At 41.7% G+C, this 10,021-nt stretch overlaps 1 long non-coding RNA gene across 1 annotated transcript; it reads left to right on the forward strand.

Annotated features, from left to right (window-relative positions):
• Nucleotides 1-4,768: 4,768 nt before the first annotated feature.
• On the forward strand, nt 4,769-6,994 carry LOC133706876 (uncharacterized). The gene is made up of 3 exons (XR_009844769.1): nt 4,769-5,377; nt 5,932-6,008; nt 6,791-6,994. It is a non-coding gene; the product is annotated as an uncharacterized LOC133706876 (long non-coding RNA).
• Nucleotides 6,995-10,021: the final 3,027 nt, after the last annotated feature.

Consider the following 10,021-nt stretch of genomic DNA (forward strand, 5'->3'; position numbering starts at 1 on the left):
CAGTTTTGGTATCAGAGCGTAAGGTACATATTTGGTGATAATCAGTACCTCCCGAGTGATGGCCCGTCTGCAGCGGATCCCCATCATATACTCTTCGGTACTGGTAAAATCATTGGGTATGTCTTAGTATGGGGTCTAGACAACGTGTAAGTCCGTAGGACGGTAGAGTTTTCACTAAGTTCGTATTAGAATAAGTTTAGTTTCCGCGAGTTGTGATCTTCGAGGAATAGGAACCTCTGGATTTAACTCTGATGAGTCGGTGAGGTAGAGGTCGAGTCTGATGTAGGGACATGACCTTTCTATGGAGACAGTTGAGGATGAGGTGGAGGCATTAGAGGTTGAGTTGCCTAGTCTACCTGTAGTTGATGTGATGGATGTTATTCTTGGGTTGAAATGGTGAAAGTGATTGAGACCCTAGGAATAGTGGAAAAGAGAATTGATCTCACCAACTCAAGATGATAGGAGTGTGAGAGATTATGAGACAGAATTCTCAAGACTATATTGGTGTTCGAGTGTAGTGATGTAATTTGGGAGATACTTATGTTACCTTTAATAAGGGTAGTATGTCAAGTGATCATGGCATAGGTTGACTTTGTAAGTGAAGTGGTGGAGCTTGTGTAGCTTCTTTGAGTTATCACCTTTGAGGAATGGGAACCTTTGGATTAAACTCTGGTGGAGTTATTGAGGATGGTTTTCACGAAAAACAGTATCCTTATGTGCATTGTAGTCGTTGGTTGTTGGGGTCATGGTGTTTGACCAATGCTTGTATCTAAAGTCGTTACGAGTATTTGACTAGTAGTTGTGATACTTTCCATTAGTTGGATATGCAGATGTTTTGAGTTGAAGAATACTTAGCAGTTATTGGTTGCTTAGTGATGGAATTGTGTTATAATGGAGCATTCATTCATGCACAGTTGTTTGGTGTTTAGGATAGCTACTATATATTAGCTAAATGTCGGGGTGTGGTTTGAGATCTGCGGATGGTATTGGAAATTATTGTGGAGTGCTGGTTCACTGACTATTGTTGAGTAGTAATGCATAATTCGTTGTTACTATGATGGATTTTGTGTATGGTTGACTTATGGAAAGATTGATATGACCTCGTGATAGGATTGACTGTGAAGAGACATTGTGTTGATGTATGAGCTTAGGTAATAACGTTGTTTTCAACTCTAGGAGTGCTAGGGTTGTATAACTAATTTATGAGGCCAGATACTGTTGTGAGGACAGATTATGGATTATGACGTGGTTAGTGTGAAGTGCTATAATCACAGAATTTTGACCCACTAGATGTTGACTTACCACCAAATGAGCAGTGAGGTGATTCGTGGGTGAGATACTGAGTGTGGTACCAGTATCGATTAGTGGATGCTAAGATGGTACATATTGCTTGTTGAAGCAATTGATAGATGGAGTGATCGAGATTTTTTTTAGAGTTGTAAGTGTAACTCTAAAGATGTGGGTTTTTCCTAGCTAACTCAGGAAGTGTTTAGCTTTATTAATCCCTAATTCTAGCGACGAAATTATTGTGTTTGGTTTGACTCAGAGGATACTAGCTTGACCTCTGTGTGACTTAATTGATTGCTAGGTTTTGAATGATTGTTTGTGATAAATCATTTTGAAAGATGTGTGCAGCAGAGTCTCGATGGTTTTGAAAAGAGTATTAAGTGACCAAGGTTCGATCCTTGGTGTTGTTGTGGTTAAACAAAAAAGAAAAAGAAAACATGCACACAATCTTATTGATTTTATATTACAAAAAGGGAAACGAGGACTATGCTATACTAAGCCTAGTCAGCAGCTCCGGATGGGTTGAGGCTGAGCTCAAGAGAAACGTTTGAGCCACTGTGGTAACCGCCTGAGCCACCAGAATAGTAACCAAAAGCGCTACCTTCCTCGGAAGTAGCCTTCAGGTTACCAAAGACGTCCTCGCCGTGCACGGGGAACAGAGGAAGAGTTTGAACCTCCTGGTGATCTCCTCCTCGTTGTTGCAGGGATGTTTGTCCTCCTGTTGTGCCAAAAGAGTTATACTAGTATTAGTGTTGAAGTGTGAGGAAGAATATGAAACAGAATTTAAATCAAGAAATCCTTCATTACCAGTAGAATAGGTGGAACCAAAGTTGAGATCAATGGATCTACCATCATCAGTAGAACTAGTGGACCCAAAATTGATGTCAATGGATCCACCAGCTGGCCCAAAATTGATGTCGATGGATCCACCAGCACCAGTAGAACCAGTGGACCCAAAATTGAGATCAATGGATCTACCAGTACCAAGAGAACTAGTTCTCATGGGCACTGGAGCAGCCTGATTACACCTATTCATCTGCTTCTCTCGAGCCCTGACGTTCTGGAACCAAAAGTAAATGTTCTTACCCTCAACATACCCATACTGGTTCAGCTGGAGACAGATCTCGTGAATGTGCTCTGTAGTTGGGCACTTAAATCCCTTGACGTAGTAAAGATCCTTGAGGATTCTTATTTGTTCTGGAGTAGGAATCCACCTGGTACGGCTTCGCCAGAAATCCATGTTGGCACTACTTCCAGCTGCTTGGGTGTTTCCTCCCTCCTCTGTTGGTTGCTGTTGTTGTGGTTCCATTTGTTGCGGGGTTTGGAGCTCCATTAGTTGCAGAGTTCGTGGCTCTTGGGTCATGGGGTGAGAGGATGTGGAAATCGAGGAATACATGGTTTAGTGTTTGAGGGAGATTTTGTTAGAAGGATTGGAGTTGTTGAACTGGTGATTGGAGATCTGAGATTCTCAGAGGAAAGATGAGATCGAATCTTCAAATGGAAGAAAAGATCTGAGAAAGAAGGATTGAAGATTTGGAGGAAAAGATTGAAGATCTGAAAGTTCAGAGGAAAGATGGGATTGAATCAACTAGATGGGAGAGAAGATCAGAAGAGAAGGATTGAAATTGATGAAGAAAGGATTTGAGAAGAGAAAGGCTGAAGAGTTGAGAGAGAAAGGCTTGAGCTCGGAAGAAAATTTCTTTTCTTTTGGAGTGAACAGTTTTTCCCCAGAATGCACCTATTTATAGAACAAGGTGAGCAGATCTCCACCGTTGGATGAACGATCTCAGAATTTGAATCCACGCGTTGGATTAAAGTCATCCGAAAACCCGGAAAAGTTGTTGGCGCGTGGAGAGCGTGTAAGGGGACAGGCCGAACCTCGAGATGCTGTGGCAGACAGCTTTAGCCGAAAGCAGATTTGACTGCCGTAAATCACGGAAGGGATAAGCCGTGACACAAGTGGGCCGTACTTGGGCCTGTCTCGGATCAAGGCATCACTGTAGCTGTGGGTGGAGGCCTGATGGGCCGAGTTTCAGAAACAGTTTTGGACATGATGGGCCGAGTTTCTGAAACAGTTTTGGATGAGTTGGGCCGGATTTCTGTAACAGTTTTGGATACGTTGGGCTGGGTTTCTGCAACAGTCTTGGATGTTTTGGGCCGAATTGTTGAAACAGTTGAAACAGTTGGTTTAAATAAAAGGATTGGTATGGATAATAACGTGAGCAGCCGTGCTCGAGTGGTTGAGTGTACAGTTCGTGTACAAGAGGTCTGAGGTTCGAACCTCGCCTCTTGTTTATTTTTATTATGTTCGTTTATGACATAATAAGTATAAAATTTGTACACATTATATTAAGCACAGCTTGTGCTCCAGTGGTTGGGGGACAAAGGTTTCGTGCGGCAGGTTGAGGTTTCGAACCTTGCCTCCCCCGTTATTTTATTTATGTCGCTTATGACATAATAAATATAACACGTGAGCATATATTAATGAAGGCAGCTCTTGCTTCAGTGGTTGGGAGCAAAACCTTCGTGTTTGAGGTCGGGAGTTCGAACCCTACCTCTTACAAATATTTTTGGGTCTCGTATATGCTTGATATACGGACGTATATACGGTATGTACGGTATACATACGTATATACGGTCTGTACAGTATGCATACGTATATACAGTTGTACGGTATGCATACGTATACACGATCTGTACGGTATGTATACGTATATACGGTATGTACAATTTCATACCGTAGCCGAGCTGGAAGTTGGTGGGCCGATTGGTAGGCCCAAATAGTAAGCCCAATTGTTCGGCCCGAATAGTAGGCCCAAATGTTAAACCCAAAGTGGTTTGGGCCGGTTCGAAATTTGGATGGTTCGGTTTCTTCGGCCCAATTGACCAGCCCTAATGCTTAGCCCAAGGATTGAACAAGCCCAAGTCATCGTCACTGGGTGACATATTTTATTGGCGTGCTTTTGGGGATGATTTGTTTTGAGTGATGCATCTTAAGTTTTACTATGGAGATTTACCGTGATGCTAATTGAGTAGCGAAACACTTTGTGAGAGTGTTTACTGTGCTTGTATGCCAGTACAGAGTGATGATCTATGTGAAGATCTATGTGATGATCTATGTGAAGATCTATGTGAGGATCTATGAGATGATCCATGTGATGATTTTGTGTAATTGATGTGGATTGATGTTGAACAGTTGTGTTGTGCGTTTACGTTTGTGATGAAAGGATTTAGTGGCCATAGGAATGTATTTTTATACAAAGGGTTGAGGCTCTGTAGATTACTACAGATTTGGAAAAGATGGAGATTCTATGGTTAGGTCAACCTTAATCGAGAGGAATTGACTTACGCTTAAATTTCGGGACGAAATTTCTTTAAGGAGGGTAGATTGTAATACCCCGAAAAATCCAAATTAAATTCCATGGTTTTTTAGAAATGATTTCACGATAGTAGGAGCGAGTACGAAGCTTGGAAAAGTTGTGGAATTAGTTCGAACGATTTTATTTTCGAAAACGAACGTTTTTAGGGGGTCAACAAAGTTGACTTTTTATACGTTCAAAATTTGGGAAAACTTCCTTCATGAAAGTTGTAGAGCTCGTCGATACGAGTTCGTGGACATGTGGAACGCATTATTTGGAGTTCGTATGAATAAGTTATGAATATTTGAAAATTGAGAATTTTCTATAAATACAAAAAATCAGATTTCTCAATAAGGAAACCCGAAAATTTCCAGATTTTTCTCCTCCTCGCTGCCTTGGCTTCACGGCGTCGCCACGACTTCATCCGGCCACCTATGGCCATGAAATTGATATCAATCTCTTCGCCTTGAAACCAGCTTTCCATTCATATATGTCTTGCATCCTATCATTCACCATAGACAACGAATCGAAGCAAAGAAGGTCAGACCATTTTTCATGCATTTCTTCAAATTCCAGCCAACTCCGGCAAAGGTAGGAGGGGAGACCAACTGGGCTTTGTTCGCCTTGCCATGCTCTATAAACTCACCAAGTTTCACATCTCGATTCAACCCGAGGAAGACGAATTTCAGATTTGAGCGATTTTGGGCGATTTCGGCCTCTTTCTTCTTGAGGTAATTTTCGACCACTTCCGGTCATTTTTAGACTTCATGCTAGTTAGGAAAGTGGTTGGGCTTGATGAGATGAAGAGGAGCAGCCCGGCCCCGACACCATTGGCGGTGGTCGGCGGCGGCTCTGCCACTAACTCCGGCGGCCCTTTCCGGCCAACTCCGGGGGTCAAAAATATAGTTTCTGTGCATTTTTAGATTCTATATTTCAATACGATCATTTCGATATATTATACGCAATTTTCGGATATCGTATGATTTAGTTATGAATTTTACGATTTCGAACGATTTCGATTGTTCGATTAATGATCTGTGAAGATCGGACCGTCTGATGGACTTGTAGTTTTGATATGTTGATCGTATGACTGTCCCAATGACCTTGTGTGGTCATGGGCGAAGATCCGACCGTTGGATCTTCGTATAATTGCAAAACAGTGATTCGGGAGGCGATTCGTGAGAATCCGTCCGTCGGATTTTTATATAAGTTAGAATCCGACCGTTGGATTGTCGTTTAAGTATGTTTTGGAATTGTTAGCTAAATTCAAGTCACATTTGATTAGGTGATTGGCGGATTGATTTGGCGGACGATTCGTAAAATCGTTGTTGAGCTGTTTAGAAGACGCAACGGGAATTAGAGGTGAGTAAACCTCACGTGGTTCATATTACGAACCCAATATATTTAATTGCTTTATTTTGCAATCATATGAACTATTGTTGGTGTATTAGACATTCCTGTGTGAATGTCTGTATATATATTATTACGTGAAATAATATGTATTGTTGGAGTTGTGTTGAGTTATTGTTGAGAAACAATATATTGTGAGAGGTGTTGAGTTTTATTGTTGAGGAACAATAAATTGTTGTGATCTGTGGAGATCACTAGGTCACGAGGTGACCATGGCATCTATTAGTGAATCACGCTCTCGTACCGGGCTGGTGGTTATTAATAGTATTAAATCGTAATCACGTCTGTGGCCGGACGAGTGGTTACGTTCAGTTAGAGCTCTAGTCTGTCTGCCAAATGTGGAGTGACCTTATGAGTGAAATTGAGAGTAACTCATAAGTGTCTATATATATGTGGTAACCTTATGAGGGAAATTGAGAGTAACTCATAAGGGTCTATATATATATAATGAGTCTGTCTGCCAATTGTTGAGTAGTGATGTGAGGGTAATGTTGAGGTTACTTGAGACTGTGAGGGGTCTTATGTGAGAAGTGTTGAGGATACTTGAGTCTTTTAAGAATGAGTTCTTAAAAGAGAGCCTCAAGAGTATCCTTCCTTTTATGGTGATCGTGTTGAGTTATAATAATTGTAAGGAAATAAATCAACAATTCTTTCTTGTTTACTCATACTGGCTGTAAAAAGCTTACCGGGTTTTGTGTTGTTGCAACTCCCGGTACACTATTCAAATTGTGTAGCGGGTATTCCTACAGGACAGGAGAACCAGGACGGTGATCGTGCGGTTAGAGCAATTGTTAGAGTTTTACAGCAATTGTAAGTTGTGAGGTGTGTTATGCTCATTTGAGCTTTACAATATTGCTTGTGAGAGTGAATTGTAATAATGAACTCGAAGTTTCGAGATTTGGATTTTGTAATTGTAATTATTCATGTTTCGGATTTGAATTTACTATTCAAAATTCGGGGCGTGACAGTCTTTCATTGATAATAAAGGCCTATTTATATTAAGGATAACAACCAGAGAATATGAGTCTTACAAGGAAACTGAATCATACATTGAATAAGATATCTCTGAGAATATCTGTAAGACTAACCCTATTACAACTTGGACAAGTAACTAGAGTTTGGGCCAGATACACAATCCAGATATACTTGAACACTCCCCCTTGTGTTGCCCAAACTCGGTGCTCCTCTCGTTGCCTCGTCAAAAACCTTGTCAAGTAACAAAAATCCAGTGGGACAAAAATAACCTCAGTCAAAGGAGAAAGAGTACAACACACCCTTCATGTTTCGAGACCAAACATGTTGACATCTCCTCTGATGTCTGCATCTCCCCCTAATGACTACAATCATGAGAGTTCGGATAACTTCTGTAAACCGATGTTTGCAACATGTTTCTCGAAAGTGGATTTAGGCAGTGACTTAGTGAACAAGTCTGCCACATTGTCCTTAGATCAAACCTGGTTCACTCTGATCTTGAAGAGCTTCTGTTGTTGCTGATTATAGAAGAACTTGAGCGATATATGCTTGGTGTTGTCGCCTTTGATGTAGCCTTGTTTCATTTGTTCGATACACGCAGCATTATCCTTATAAATGCTTGTAGGCTCATCTGTGGTAGACTTCAAACCACAATTGCTTCGAACATGTGTAATTATGGATCTAAGCCATATACATTCACGAACTACTTTGTGAAGAGCAATAATCTCTGCATGATTCGAAGAAGTAGCGACTATGATCTGTTTTCTAGACCTCCAAGATATCACGGTCTTACCCATGGTGAACCAATTTGGGAACGACCTTTGTGTGGGTCAGAGAGGTACCTAGCATCAGCAAAACCTTCCAAAACACTAATGTCATTTTGGGATGGGGATAGGGAACTCATGCGAACGTTAGTGGTGTCCTTGATATGTGATGGGTTCGAATCCATCATCTCTCTGTAGAGATAGAACAAGCCATATCAATCGTACTACTTAGGTATCAGAAAATATCTTTAACACCAGTCCAATGGCGTCGTGTTGGCGTAGAGCTATATCTAGCTAACAAGTTCACGTTAAACGAGATGTCCGGTCTTGTGCATTGAGCTAAGTATAATAATGCACATATTGCACTTAAGTAGGGGACTTCTACCTCTAGCACATCTTCGTCATCATCCTTTGGATGGAATGGATTCTTTTTTGGATCAAGACTACGGACAACCATTGGGGTGCTTGAAGGCTTAACTTTGTCAGTATTGAAACGCCTAAGCATCTTCTAGGTATAAGCTGATTGATTAATCAGGATACCATCTTCACGGTGCTCAAGTTCCAAACCGAGACAAAACCGTGTTCTCCCAAGGTCCTTAATCTCAAACTAGGATTTCAAGTGCTCAGTGGTTTCCCTTAACTCTTTAAGGGTGCCAATTATGTTCATGTCATCAACATAAACTACTACTATAGCGAATCCGAAACTTGTTCTCTTTATGAAAACACAAGGGCATAGTTTATTGTTAACATATTCCTTCTCAGTCAAGTATTTACTTAGACGATTGTACCACATCCGTCCGAATTGCTTCAATTGGTATAGTGAGCGCTTCAGCCTTATTGCAAATGCGCTTCGTGGTTTAGAGCTACTTGACATGGGTAACTGAAGTCTATCCGGGACCTTCATGTATATCTCTGTATCTAGATCCTCATATAGATACGCAGTAACCACATCCATGAGCAACATGTTCAGTTTTTCGAAAACTACCATACTGACAAGGTAGCGGAACGTAATGACGTCCATTACGGGATAATATGTCTCCTCGTAATCGATTCTAGGGCGTTGTGAGAAGCCTTGCGCCACAAGGCGAGCTTTGTATCTTACAATCTCGTTTCTCTCATTACGCTTTCTAACGAATATCCATTTATGACTAACGGGCTTGGTGTTGGGCGGTATTGGCACAACTGGCCCAAATACCTTTCTCTTTGCTAGAGAATCTAGTTCTGCCTGGATCGCATCTTTCCATTTTGGCCAATAAGCTCTACATTGGCATTCATCAATGGAGCGTGGTTCGATGTTATCGGTCTCAATAATCTCATGCACTACAGAATGCGCGAATACATCATCGATGAGGATGGAGCTTCTTTCCCACGTCCCATGTACACTAGTGTAATTCACAGAGATCTCTACATTCTCAGGGATAGGTTCTAACGTTAAGGCATCCCCCAACGATGTCTCTTGGACATAACCATAATTCGGAACATTCTCATGGGACGGATTTTGAGTATCGATGATCAAAGGATCTGTTTGTGCCTTATTCGCTCTCTTTCTAGGGCGAGTATCCTTCGAACCAATCAGTCTACCACGCTTCCTCGCGAGACCTGCGGCCATAGACGCCACATCACTGCCAATTTGAGCAGTGGCACCATCTTCTGGTACCTGAGGAGTAGCGTTACGTCCATTATTTTCGGACGCCAATCCTTACAGGCACATTTGCAGCAGGTATATGTGATCTCGTCACTTTGGTAATATCAGAAAACGCATCAGGCATAGTATCTGCTACGCTATGAAGCTTGATAATTCTTCGCACTTCCAGTTCGGACTGTGCGGTATGGGGATCGAGATGAGACATAGTGGGGACAGACCACGACAATTCCTGTCATTTCTGCTGAACATTCGTTTTCTTATCTCCCCCTAACAACGGGAAGACTGTCTTATTAAAGTGACAATCCGCAAATCTAGCAGTAAAGAGATCGCCTGTCAAGGGTTCCAAGTAGCGGTACAGGGATCGAGATGAGACATAGTGGGGACAGACCACGACAATTCCTATCGTTCCTGCTGAACATTCGTGTTCTTATCTCCCCCTAACAATGGGAAGACTGTCTCATTAAAGTGACAATATGCAAATCTAGCGGTAAAGAGATCGCCTGTCAAGGGTTACAGGTAGCGGACAATAGTTGGAGCTTCATTGCTCATTCGTCTCTGTGGACCCATCTTAGTACAATGTGGCG

Source organism: Rosa rugosa, chromosome 4 (genome assembly GCF_958449725.1).
Source record: "Rosa rugosa chromosome 4, drRosRugo1.1, whole genome shotgun sequence".
Taxonomy (NCBI): Eukaryota; Viridiplantae; Streptophyta; class Magnoliopsida; order Rosales; family Rosaceae; genus Rosa; species Rosa rugosa.